This window comes from Electrona antarctica (genome assembly GCF_951216825.1).
Source record: "Electrona antarctica genome assembly, chromosome: 3".
Lineage (NCBI taxonomy): Eukaryota > Metazoa > Chordata > Actinopteri > Myctophiformes > Myctophidae > Electrona > Electrona antarctica.
In genome coordinates, this window is record NC_136808.1 from 17,533,497 (window position 1) to 17,546,355 (window position 12,859).

At 41.8% G+C, this 12,859-nt stretch overlaps 1 protein-coding gene across 1 annotated transcript in view; it reads left to right on the forward strand.

The window, feature by feature from the left end:
* The first annotated feature begins 3,348 nt into the window (after positions 1-3,348).
* Positions 3,349-12,859, forward strand: part of dagla (diacylglycerol lipase, alpha) — a 43,396-nt gene continuing 33,885 nt past the window's right edge. Inside the window, exon 1 of the mRNA XM_079498057.1 lies at positions 3,349-4,543. The gene's annotated coding sequence lies outside the window, so the exon portion shown is untranslated. The remainder of the gene's footprint in view (positions 4,544-12,859) is intronic.

Consider the following 12,859-nt stretch of genomic DNA (forward strand, 5'->3'; position numbering starts at 1 on the left):
GCAATATAAACACAAAATAACCAGGCTTATTCTGAACCACATATTTGGCAATAGCTTAAGAATCTAACTACTTTACTACTGACTGACTGGTCAGGCTGAAACAAAGATATATAACTAAGATGTCAACAGTTTAAACCAGCCATTACTCTATAATATTCTGTGTGATTGATATGTGACAAAATGTTGCTGTTACATGAAAAGCTATCACTCCACAGTCAGTGCTGACACAAAAATTGCAATACATACATACGTACACTTGTCCTCAAACACTCAAAATGCCACTTCCTGAACCATCAGCCATTTGTGCAAATGTACAGGTCTCTAATTTGATATTTCGGGCCTACATGGCTCCTGCACTGAACTCAAGAAGAGGAATTGGTATTGATTTAGCCAAAATCTTTACATCATAAAGCACAGTTTCAACTATGCGCAGGCCTAGCTTTTCCATGTTTTATGACTACATCATATGGACTTCCTTCACCTCTTAACTATAGTTTCAATATCTGTCTCTCAGAATTATGAATTCAGTTTTAAATAACTGCAGGTAAACTCAACCAAGAAACCAATAGTGCACAAATATTGAGTGGATTTGTGCAAATTGGGATAAACAATTTAAAGTTAGTAATCATACTTGCTCTAGATTGTTTAAGGATATAAGCTCAGTTCCATATTGTGAATGTTCTTGCAATCTTAGTGGTGAAGGAAACTCATGCATATTCTATGTATACTTATGTCCCATATGAACCTTACACAAATTTTCTGTAAATGAATTTACTTTAAGCAGTCAAGCTGCAAGACACACAATGTACAGTGCCCATCTCTACCATGATAGTCTAGGATCCAACCATTAACATCAGCCAATAAATATCTCTGGATAATGAGTTGCTTTAGTTTCTCCTCGCCAGTAGCAAAACCCCCAGCAAGATGGCCCCTGCAGCGATTACAGCACCGCCGATGAGGAAGGGTTTCAGATGTTCCAGAGAGTCTGTACTGGAGGCAGCAGCCTCCTCACCCTCTGATGCAGCCTCGGCCTCAGCTGCTCCATCCTGTGGAGGAGGATTCTCAGGCTCGGGGGCCACTGGGGCAGGGTCAGCCTTACGAGGGGTTGCTGGCTCCTTCTTCTCTGCTTTAGATGTTGGCTTGGGCACTGGTGCCCCGCTCTTGGCTTTGGATTCCATAATGGAACCAGGAACAGAGGTGTGGTGTGGTCAGGAGCAGCCCCTCTAAGGTAGGATGCGTACTGCTTCACTTGAGGGTGCACCAAACAGACAGACAGATTACATAGATTATAGAGAGATTATCTGGATTAGGCTCAGAAATTAATGTTATCTGTTTTATGTTATACTGATATACAAAAGAGCCTTACAAATGCACATAATGACCTTAGGCTCAGAAATGAATGTTATCTGTTTTATGTTGTACTGATATACAAAAGAGCCTTACAAATGCACATAATGACCATATGGGCACAGAGCAGTCTTGAGCTTGCAAGGCCTTATGTGACCTTGGAAAAAGATGACATTGGACATTTCCTGATATGCTTAGGTACAAAAGACTAGTTCATATTGAGTACCTGTGAAATAAACTTTCTTGGAAGAAAATGCTGTTACAACAGTGTCCCATGTAGAGCGTTCTCATGGGTGGGGGCTAGTTTTGTAATGGAGGAACGGACTATAGTACACTGCATCTGCAAATGGCCATATAGTGTCATACTTGAGTTGAAAATGACTGTACAGTATATTGTTGCTGTAAATGAATGCCCTACTTGATCACACTACAGCATCACACAAAAGCACCAAAAGTAATAGATCTGCAAGGTGGAAATATGGCACAAAGCTACACGTTTTGAGCTTGTATATCTGCTACTTTTGCTATTTTTTTAATTTGAATCCTGAAAAGTAACAGTTTTAGATATGTTTTCACCCGACAGAGACGTTATGACTTTCAATCTGTATTTACATTTCGTCCTCTGTATCTCACTTAAACAGTATGAGGTATGATTTGCATGAACTATAAAAGGAGGACAAGATGGAGGAGAGAAGGTGACTGCAATAGAGGTAATAAAGTCAGACAAGGTGAAGAAGGAAAATGTGGAGAAAATTACAGATATAATGCAAGGATGTCACATCACATCAGGTTGGATGACAGAATACTTGGCTACAGAGGCCATAAATAAATTAATGCCAAATAATGTAAATGTTATAGGATGAATTATGGCTACAACATACCTTTAATTTTCACTTATCCCTCAGCCCGGTAGAGATTGCAAGAAGAAAGGATGAATAAGGTGCTACTGCAAAGCTAGCAGCTGGAGCTCAGATTCAGAATGTCCTTACGTTCAGCAGATGAGAGGAGAGAGGAGGCAGAGAGATGGAGGACAGACACAGAAACAGGGTGGAAGGATTGAGGGAGGAGGAGAGCCTGGGTTGTACCATCGTATCCTCAAAAGAGAGGGGTGTCTATTTTGTGCTTTACGTCCATTTAATTCTGTAGGTTGAGGTTCACCACACGGGGCGACTGTGGCTCAAGAGGTAGAGCAGGTCGTCCAATGATCCATGGGTCGGCGGTTCGAATCCCGGCTCCTCCTGGCTACATGTCGAAGTGTCCTTGGGCAAGACACTGAACCCCAAATTGCTCCCGATGTGCTCGTTGGTACCTTGCATGGCTTCCGCAGCAATCGGTGTATGAATGTATGTGTGTGAATGGAATGCACAATCTATGTAAAGCGCCTTGGATAAAGGCGCTATATAAATGCACCATTTACCATTTACCACATTATGTCAGGGGTATTTTTTGGAGTAGGCCTATTCTTCTCTCGGCTCAGCTCCTGCCTGTTCCTGTGTACCTATCTGCTGCTCAATGTTTGATTACAGTTGCGCTTAGAGTATAATAGGAGTATAATAGTGGGTCAATCTGTCTTGTACAGCATACATACATTAATCTATGTCATCTTTCTCCAAGGAAAACATATCCTCATCACTAGACTAGCTGAAGTGGCCTTGTCCCTGCATGTGACTGCAAATCAACTACCGGTATATCATTCAATATCTGCTTTCAGCCCTTAAATAACAGAATTTACTATTGAAGGCTATAGGCATCTGTTGTAGGTCACAGTTTGTCTTAATTGTAAATCTATTTTTAATAAATGTAGCCAACATAGGCCTATATTGCTTATATGCCTATATTTTTTACAATATTAAACATAGTTTAAGTGTCAGTGTCACTGATAGGCACAAAATAAACTATTATAATGTATTGAGCAAGATTCAATAATGTTTGTTTCACGAGACGAAATTGTTGTCTTTCGCTGTAAATCTGGTGGTGTGTCACCATGGTAACAAACTTCTGAATTTTACATGCGATGATGCGCATGCGTTACGTGATGGACGGTTGTACAACTGGAGCAATATTATTTCTTTAGTTCATAAGATTCCAAAGCTTGTCAGAATAACCAGGCGAGCCCACATTTCACGCAAACCCACTAAAAAGCCTGACAAAATGAGGAGCGACATGTCATAAAACGAGGCCATTTTAATTTACATACGGATCCCCTTTTAGAAATCGGCGCCGAGTATGGCCGAGGTCCGGTCTTCTCCATAGCATAGTTATAAAGGATAGGGTCTTCTCCCCTGAGACCCGGACATTCCGCGGTATTCACAAAGCCATTTAACCGCCTCCAACGCAGAATCCCAGCCCTTTTATCAACAGTACTAAACAACAGGACACAGCCACAGGTCTACGTAAACAACGCAAATTCCAATGACGTACATTTTCTACGCATATTGCGCAGTGGTGAGCCTTTCTATGTTTGAGCAAAAAAAAATGTTTGAGCCGCAGCGGCGGAGTCAGTGGGAATGGGAATAGAAACGACGTATCGTTGGAGAGAGAGGTTTAGTCCGGGGAGAGGAGGTGGGCCAGTTGCTCGGGACCTGCCCGTCTGCCTGCCGCCGCTGCTGAGGAGGTTCGGGAGTTGTCCCGGGTTGTTGTAGTGTCGGATTGTTTCTACCGGGTGTATCACGATCAGTATCGGAAGGTTCAATCATTCACCGCGACGGACTTGTCTTTTTTTCTTCTTCTTTCCTTTTGACACACATACACACACACCATGAAGAACTCCTCGGACACAGATGCTAAAAAGACACACGGGAAATAAAACCTGCAACAACCGACGACGTGTTGCAATTTTTACTACGGGAACCGAATGCCTCGTTAAAAGACTAGCAGTGATTGTGCCGTGGTTTGTCGGTGCGGTGCTGACTGACACCCGCCCGGTGGCACATCACACTGTTTGTCTGTGTGTGTGGAACCCTGATTTCTTTCATGCTCGGTACTTGACGGATCTATACAGGTCCTCCTGTGTGCTCTGCCGTCCGACATGACGTCTGTATAAGTCAAATCGTGTCATCATCGGCAGCATAACATTTCCGAAGCGGGTTGGTTGCCGTGTTGGTGTCAGGAGGGATAAACGAGGTTGAGAAGAAGGATATGGGACAGCGAACGGAACCGATGCAGTGGGTCTTGGCAAGGCATCGTCAAAATACAGGTGAGTAGCAGCAGCAGGATGAGAGAGAGGGAAACAGTGGTGCTCTGCACTATAGCCCAATTAATTAATTAAACTCCGACATTATACAAATGGAATGAAATGGAAGGGCCCATTTGTTTCCATTTGTACTCTCGCAGTTACAAATGTATACATTTACAATGAGGATTTTGTTGTGTTTATTTTAAACGTGAATGGCTTTTCACCTGTTAAATTCATTTTCATAGATGAGGGCCACATTTCCACAAGGCCTAACTTTACAGGTCACTAAAGCAACTGTTAAATGGATTTGATTTTCATTCAACCCACAGCCCACGGGGCATTCGAATTGTTGTCAATTAACGTCTTGACAATATTTAAGACCAATTCCTTCTGAACTGCATCCGTCAACCAGTATTATTGCTTGAACTTAAACTATTTGTATTATTGTACACAGTCCCAGACATGAGTAGTCCACTTAGGGTCATGCAGACTGGACAGGACTGCTAATGAGATTCCACGAAACGAAATGTCACACCCATTTCTCATTTTGTCCACAGAGAATGTAATTTGGCTTGTTCACCTATTCATGTATATTTCATGATATCATTTGAAAGAGATGGCAATTGGGTGGAATGTATCATAATACTATGTATGAGCACAGGGTCAGGATGTATAGTGTCCAACCAAATTATATATTTTATGCAGAAAGAAGACCCAGTCTGCCCCTGATCACCTCAGTTGTCTGTCTATTATCTGATAATCTTTATTTTATTTTATTATTATTATTTTTTTGCAACTTATCTTCTGCATAGAAACACAAAATGCAAAAAGTGATTTTGAAAAAAAAAAGTCACAGACTGACCTAATTTACACTGGCAGTGCCTATGTAATAAGTGTACTACCTATTACTTAAAAATAAAAATCAATCACCTGTGAGTGCCAAAAGACACGACTCACAAGGTAAGGATTGAGAGAGAAGCAATTAAGATACAGACAGGTGATGAATTAAAGTGTAAATCAACATAACATGTTTTATTAATGTGTTGGGCCACCACAAGCTGCCAGAACCGCATTGTACACATATCTGGATTGGAATTCTATGTGAGGGCTGGAACACCAATGAAATATTCCCTAATTTGTTGTTTTGACCATGGTGGTGAGGAGCAATGTCCAAAATCTCCTATAGGTGTATTATTGGGTTGATATCTGGAAACTGAAGGCCATATAGCTTATAGCATACGATTCATCATTTGCATACTCGTCAAATCATTCAGTCATAAAAATTAGATCTTTTTTATCCTGTGGGGGAAATTCAATTTTCGGCTTCAACTGCCTATAAGTACTCAGACTGAGTGAGCGGGAGTTGTAGAGGGCAGTTAAGGTTAAGTGTCTTGCTCAGGGACACATTGCTGAGGCACAGAATTGAACCTGGGACCCTCTGTTTCCCAGGTGGCCTCTTTACCCATTCAGAAATGCCGTGGATGGGTGGTGGTGTGGTGCAATGTCATCCTGGAAGTGACCACTCCCATGAGGACAGAAATGTTTGGTCATAGGATAAAGGTGATGATCACTCAGAGTAACTTTGTATTGATTGCAGTGACCCTTCCAACCCCCCTCACACACACACACACACACACACATACACACACACACACATACACACACACACGCACAAGCACACGAGCACACACACACACCTGCCTATGGTTTTTCTATCACTGAACTCTCAAACTGCGTTATTCTGTAATGAGGGGTTTATCCACTGCAACCCTGTTATAACATCCTATAATGTAGCTTGACGAACTGTTCTTGCTGACACAGTCTGATCACATCGTCCTGTATTGACATTCTCAGTCACCAGAGGAAGAGTTGCTCCTCTACTCTGTTTTTCCTTACATATCGTATGAATGCACAGTATATGCACAGTCATCGAATGTGAGTCTTCCAGCAGTCTTGAATTCTTTGATCCAATTTACTGATATCTGTCCTTCCCATTGAAACCCTAGCAGCCAGTTGAGCAGACTTTGTGATTGAAGCACCTGCCATCTGTGCCCCAATAATGAACCCTGGAGGGAATGAACCTAGATCAGTGCTTCTCAACCTTTTTCCAGCAAATACCATCACAGAAAATATTTTGCTCTGGTAGTACTTGGTGTGCCAAATATTTTCAGATTTTTTGACTGATGTTAAAATACAGTAGCTGAGTAGCGTACACCTAGGGCGTACACCTAACATATCGTATTGAGCTATGAACAGGAAAATTAATTCCTATATGGGCCCTAGATATTTGATCATTTAGATAATACTTTTTCTCTTGTCGTCTTGATCCAAAATCAAGGTCATGAAGCCAGGTATGAATAAAAATCACACCCGTGTGAACTGAGTGGAAGTGCAACTCCGTGTGGGGGTTCCCGGGGGGTCCCCCGAACTTCCAGACCCACAGGAACGTGCCCAGTGTGCCGGCCCGGTTCCGGCGAGCCGCCCCGCGTCCGAAACGGTCTTGGGCACAAATTGGGTTAAGAATCATGCTATCTTAGAATAGATGTAGACCTAGTGCAGAAACATAATTGCCTTCCTTGTTGCACCACTCACTTCAGACATGTCTGATTTTAAAGTATTGTGCTTGAGGTTGTCACATGATAAAAACCTTCTAGCTTTCCTTTCATCAGATGAAATACGCTTGATTCTGTTCGAAAATGTTCACTTTGAACCACACCAAAGGGTCAAGACGGTTTTAGCGTTGTCCCTGTGGTGTGATATGTCTTGTTGCATGTTGACCCTAGTGATTCAACGCATGGAATTCAATGGCCCAAACCACACCAAAGGGTCGAGACGGTTTTAGCGTTGCAACCGTTTGGACCCAAGGAGTTGCATGGTGACCCTTTGGTATGGTTAGGGCTTAAGGGGTAATTTAGGCTGAGGGAAATATCAGTTGTGTTGTTTCCACTGTGCTACTGTCTTCAGCATGGTTCTGCTCATGCCAATGATTTATCCTCCCACGGTGGTTTTTGTGACAGTGACCGACTATAATAAGTCCATCTGAACAGCCAAAGTACAAAATGACATCATTCAGAACTTCGGTGGGGCCTCTCCTAACTTATTTGAGCTAATCTTGTACCTCCAAGACTAGCCGATAATAGTTCAGCTACTGTGATTGATTCATTGGTCAGAAGTTGGTCAGACATGAAATAAATTTGTACTGGTATTAAAACCACCGCTTATGTCTGTAAACTGCAAACTGACTGTGTTGCCATGGTGTTGCTAGGCAGATTCATTGAACTGTATGGGCATACAGTATTACTGAGTAGGAGGTTTGGTGTTCAGAACTTAGAAGTGTTCGGTGGTATTTTAAAATGCTTTCATCCGCCCCAAACATGCTTGGATCTGCCATCCCGTATGAAGCCGAAATAAAGTTAGGTGTCAGTTGGACATTTTTTATTATAGAGCTGCCTACAGCTATAGATTATTTGTTAGCAATTATTCTATTGATTACTTGTTCTATTAATCGAATAATTGAGAAGCTCTTTTATGAAATGTTTATATATGAACAATTTGACGTGAACATTTTATAGATTTTAAAAAAATAAAGTGATGATTAGTATGATTAACCACTTTATCCCTATTTTATACTTGAAGGGATATTTCACTTAAGCTGCACTGTGTAACTTACTTCTTCTACCCCTGATTTGAACCTTGACATTTGTACCATTGAACTAATAGAGCCTGCTTGCTTCCTCAAGGGATACATTTTGAATCTTGACCATCAGGTCAAAATTTGTGCACCAGTTGCGATGGTGCGAATGACATTTTGTGAAAAATATATTGCGCAAAAATCTGAAAGATGTTGACAAATATAAAATTGTTTCGAAATTAATCCAAAATGGGGATGCCAGAAAAAAAGTGGGCCATTTTATCATCTACTCAAACTTTTGTGAACACACCACAGTGGCTCGATTCTACGGAGCCCCTGAATGGCCTTGCATTCAAAATATATTTTATCTTGTCCGTACAAGATAATATCTCGTCCGTACAAGATATTATCTCGTCCGGACAAGATAATTATTATCTTGTCCAAGATAATAATGATCTTGTTTAAACAAGATATTATCTTGTTTAAACAAGATAATATCTTGTCCGGACGAGATAATATCTTGTACGGACGAGATAATAATTATCTTGTCCTGACGAGATAATATCTTGTCCTGACGAGATAATATCTTGTACGGACGAGATAATATCTTGTCCGGACGAGATAATAATTATCTTGTCCCAACGAGATATTATCTTGTACGGACAAGATAAAATATATTTTGAATGCATGGCCATTCAGGGGCTCCGTACGATTCAGTGTTAAGATATCTGATATTAATTTTATCAGACATGCCCCCTTCCTATACAAACCCATTGTAACTTTATCAAAAACACCGGTCCTTGGTTCTGGTGACTCATACTGCCCTGTGAAAGCCATACCCAAAGTATGTTCAGAGTTTGTGTTGTGTGCTGTGTGTGTGTGTGTGTGTGTACATGCATTGCTGAACACCCCAAAGTAGTAGTAGCAACTATTAGCACCATTCAGGTGAATGATTGTTATTGTTTTGAGGCAGGTTGACCCCCAGCAAATGCTGCATTACGCCAAAGCTCCACATACTGTGTTGCGTTGCGTTGGGACAGCGTAAAAAATGAACCGGGGCGAATGCTGCGCAATGCAACGCAATGTCGGCAGTGGAGCACCCTTCATTGATTCAAAAGGGAACATTCTCTGCATTGACGCTGACGTGGCGCCCGATGGCTGCAGTGGAGCTTCGGCTTTGCCCGGAGATGTGCACAGTATTAACAGACATTGGGTTACGTGCTGTACAGCAATGGTCCCAAACCATTTTGGCCACGAGGTGGTCTTCCAATATATTCAATAGCATATATTCATCATTACCAACCACCCACAATGTATGTCAAATTGTGTGTTGAATGTTGAAGTAAAGAAGAAACATTTACCCATTATTAACCAACAATGTACATATACAACATTGTACTTTATAGTTGCATAATGGAGATATTTCATATTGGTATGAGTAATGTGACTGCATGACCAGACGGTTGTTGGCTGAAGTAAACTACGCACATGCAGACACAGGCTCGCGCAGACACACACACACACACACTACAGTAACTTTGCACTAGGGATCGACCGATTTTCCTGTCAGATACCGATACCGATTAGTGGTGATCAAAGAGACCGATAGCCGATATTAAGAGCCGATTCAAAATAAAAAAAACATTAATTAATTATTATTATTTATGTTTTAACCAATACCGATATTAATACAAAATATGTATGTGTGCAGCATAGACATGTGCACTGCAGTGAAAAGAGGGGAGGTGCTGCTGAAACCATGAGTAAAAAGAAGAGATCTTCAAGCATCATTGACGTGTATGTATATATATTAAATGAGGGGAATCTCTGTCTGCTAGAGCGAGCGTCTCTCAGTGGTTTCACTGATCAGACATTATTGACCACTGACAATTGCCATATGATGCCCGTTTTTCACTTTTCCAAATGTTAAACTCGATTTTTGGGTTAGGGTGAGTATGGTACTCCACAACGGCTCTGTTGTCACGGTTACGAACCCTGCAGGCTATGGGATTTGCTCGGTTGTCACGGTTACTGTACCAGCCGGTGGGTGGACTTACCTCTCGGGGCTACAGTATAGTATATACAGTACAGTATACTATACACACTCACACACAATGCCACATAGAGAAGAACAGCAGCAGTACCAGACAGTGCTAAAGTTATATAAGAACTTTGATTTAGGAGCTTTGTCCTCGGAAAAGCTTTATGAGCGGGGGAGCGCTTTGGATATCATGTCCATAGTGTGTACATGCGTTTTTCACAATCGCAAATGTTGAATGAACGTTGTGTTATAAGGGGAGGGGAATACAATCTAAACTGTCTGGGGTGCACTCAAACTCCTGAGTGGACGTCGAAATGACCCAAGTCAAGTGAAATATCCCTTGAACCCTAGTCTCGTGAGCCAGACTGTTGCCTCCCACAATCTTTAAATGCTTCCATCATACAATGTGGAGCACGAAAGCTCTAACATTTTTATTGCTTGCTGAATTGGCAGAAATGGAAATAAAAAAAGATGTAAAGATATTTTAAGATATATTTTGTGAATGGAAATGACGAACAGCTTGATGATATCACAATATAAATGAAAGCTATGGAAGTAAACTGAAGCATTTAGCCAAATTATCATGTTGCTAGAACCACCAGAGTGTCTTGATCCAGCTCTTTATTTTTGGCCAGCGACCGACCGTGGTGTTTTCCTCCATCGTGTCAGTTAACTGGTCTGGTTAGTCCCCTTCCTTGTTGTTGCTAAGAATGTACTGCCTGAGCTGTGTGAACCTGGTGTCTGAGAATGCTCAGCAGCTCATTTACTCATGCCATGACCAATGGGAGTTGGCACTTTCAGTGTTTCTTAGATACGATCCCTTCACACCCCGGGATCTATTCAAACCACAACAATGTAGTTGAAAGCATGACAATGCGACAACGTTACAACCGGCTCAGAAGTCAGAACACGAGTTGGCATAACCTTTTTTAATCACCCTATCCTAGTATCCTTGTTAATATAACACCATAAGGTCAATTATATAACATTATGTAGTCATTGTAGTGATATAATAATGTATAAATAGCAGCCAGCCAGTCAACTAAGATTGATGCACGACTACCGCGCAAGCCCCCCCCCCCCCCCCAATTACCTAACACCTACCTGGTATCCAGGGAGTGTGTGTACACAGTTTCACTGCAATCAAGTCAATGGTGACATGGATTATCTGTTCACAGAATGACAGACATGGACAGGCAGACGAACAGGGTGCAAAACATAGTCTCGGCGGAGACAATAGAGCGCCGAAGTCCTGACGTCACTCGCTCATCCGCTCGATTCCCCTGGTTCACGGAAATAATTTCTGTATGGAGAATAACATGGGGTCATCTTAAAATCGTTTCATATAAGTGTTATGGTCCAAAAATAAACAAGCTGTCTCTGCGTATATGATAGTCTGTTTCTAGCGAAAATGTAACTAATTCATTAATTCAGTAGCAGTAACAATAGCGTTTTCTCTCAGTTAGTTGATTCTTCATATCCATATGAGTGAAGCGGCCTGGATGATTTGTTTATTTTTCAAACACAGTTATTATATGAGGCGATCTAAAACCCCCTATGGGGATTACAATGCAAATAAGAAGTACATGAACCCGTGGATTTGCGCCCTCTACCGATATTGACGTCAGACTTCGGTGCTCTATTACACACTTAAAAAGAGCATTGTGATTCTGTGTGTGTGTGTGTCTCTCTCTCTCTCTCTCTCTCTCTCTCTCTCGGAGTGTGTGTCCCACTGTCCCAGATGACTCAGTCAGGGGTGCCCTCAGTCCACTGCCTAGTGGGAATTTGGTCGAACCAAATTCTTCTGAGAACCAAAAAACCATGAATATCTGTCCGGCGAAGAGGATACACTGAATCTCTAGTAGAAAATCTAGTTAGTTGGAAATGAGCATCATCATACAAGGAATCCAGGGGAAAAGATTGGTTTGGTTTGGTTTTTATCTTTGAACACAAACACACCAAAACAAATACTGGTATTCCATATCAGCTGTGATTTGTTATTGGCAATTAAATGATAAAATATTGTTTATTATGTGAATCCACACAATATTTGCTACAGTGCTCTGCTTAAATATCACTCCAACTGCCAGGATAGAGAATGGAGTGGGAAGAGGTAAAAGGGATTGAGTGGGTGGCAATGGGAGGAAAAGCTGGAGAAAGTGCCAGAGGGAGAGTGGGAGTGAGTGGCACATGGCTTTCAGTCTAAAAATGGAAGAGCAACATGAAGCCAAAACGAGAATCTGGATTAGCTAGATAAGAAGAGAGAGGAGGAGAGCGGAGGATGGAAGAGAACATACAGCATAGGTTTCCTCAGCCTTGAAATGGTGCAGTAGCATGTACTGTATGCTGCTCGTTTCATGCTCATAAGTGTTCCCCGAAAATATGAATACTGAATGAGCGTGTGGGTAGAGCAAGGGAGGAGACGAGAGTATGTACCGAAAGAAACCAAGAAATGAGATTAAGCGGGAGAGAATTCAGACAGTGTAGAATAGTTAGATAGTAGTATGGATGGAGAGAGAGAGAGAGAGAGAGAGAGAGAGGTGTCAGGCAGGAGAAGGGAGGAAGAGAGGCACAATCTGGTCTGAGGTGAGAATTGACACTGACCCAGGCAGAGGATAAGGCTGAAGCTGGGGGTGATGCATGGCCGAGGGAAGAGGAGACAGAG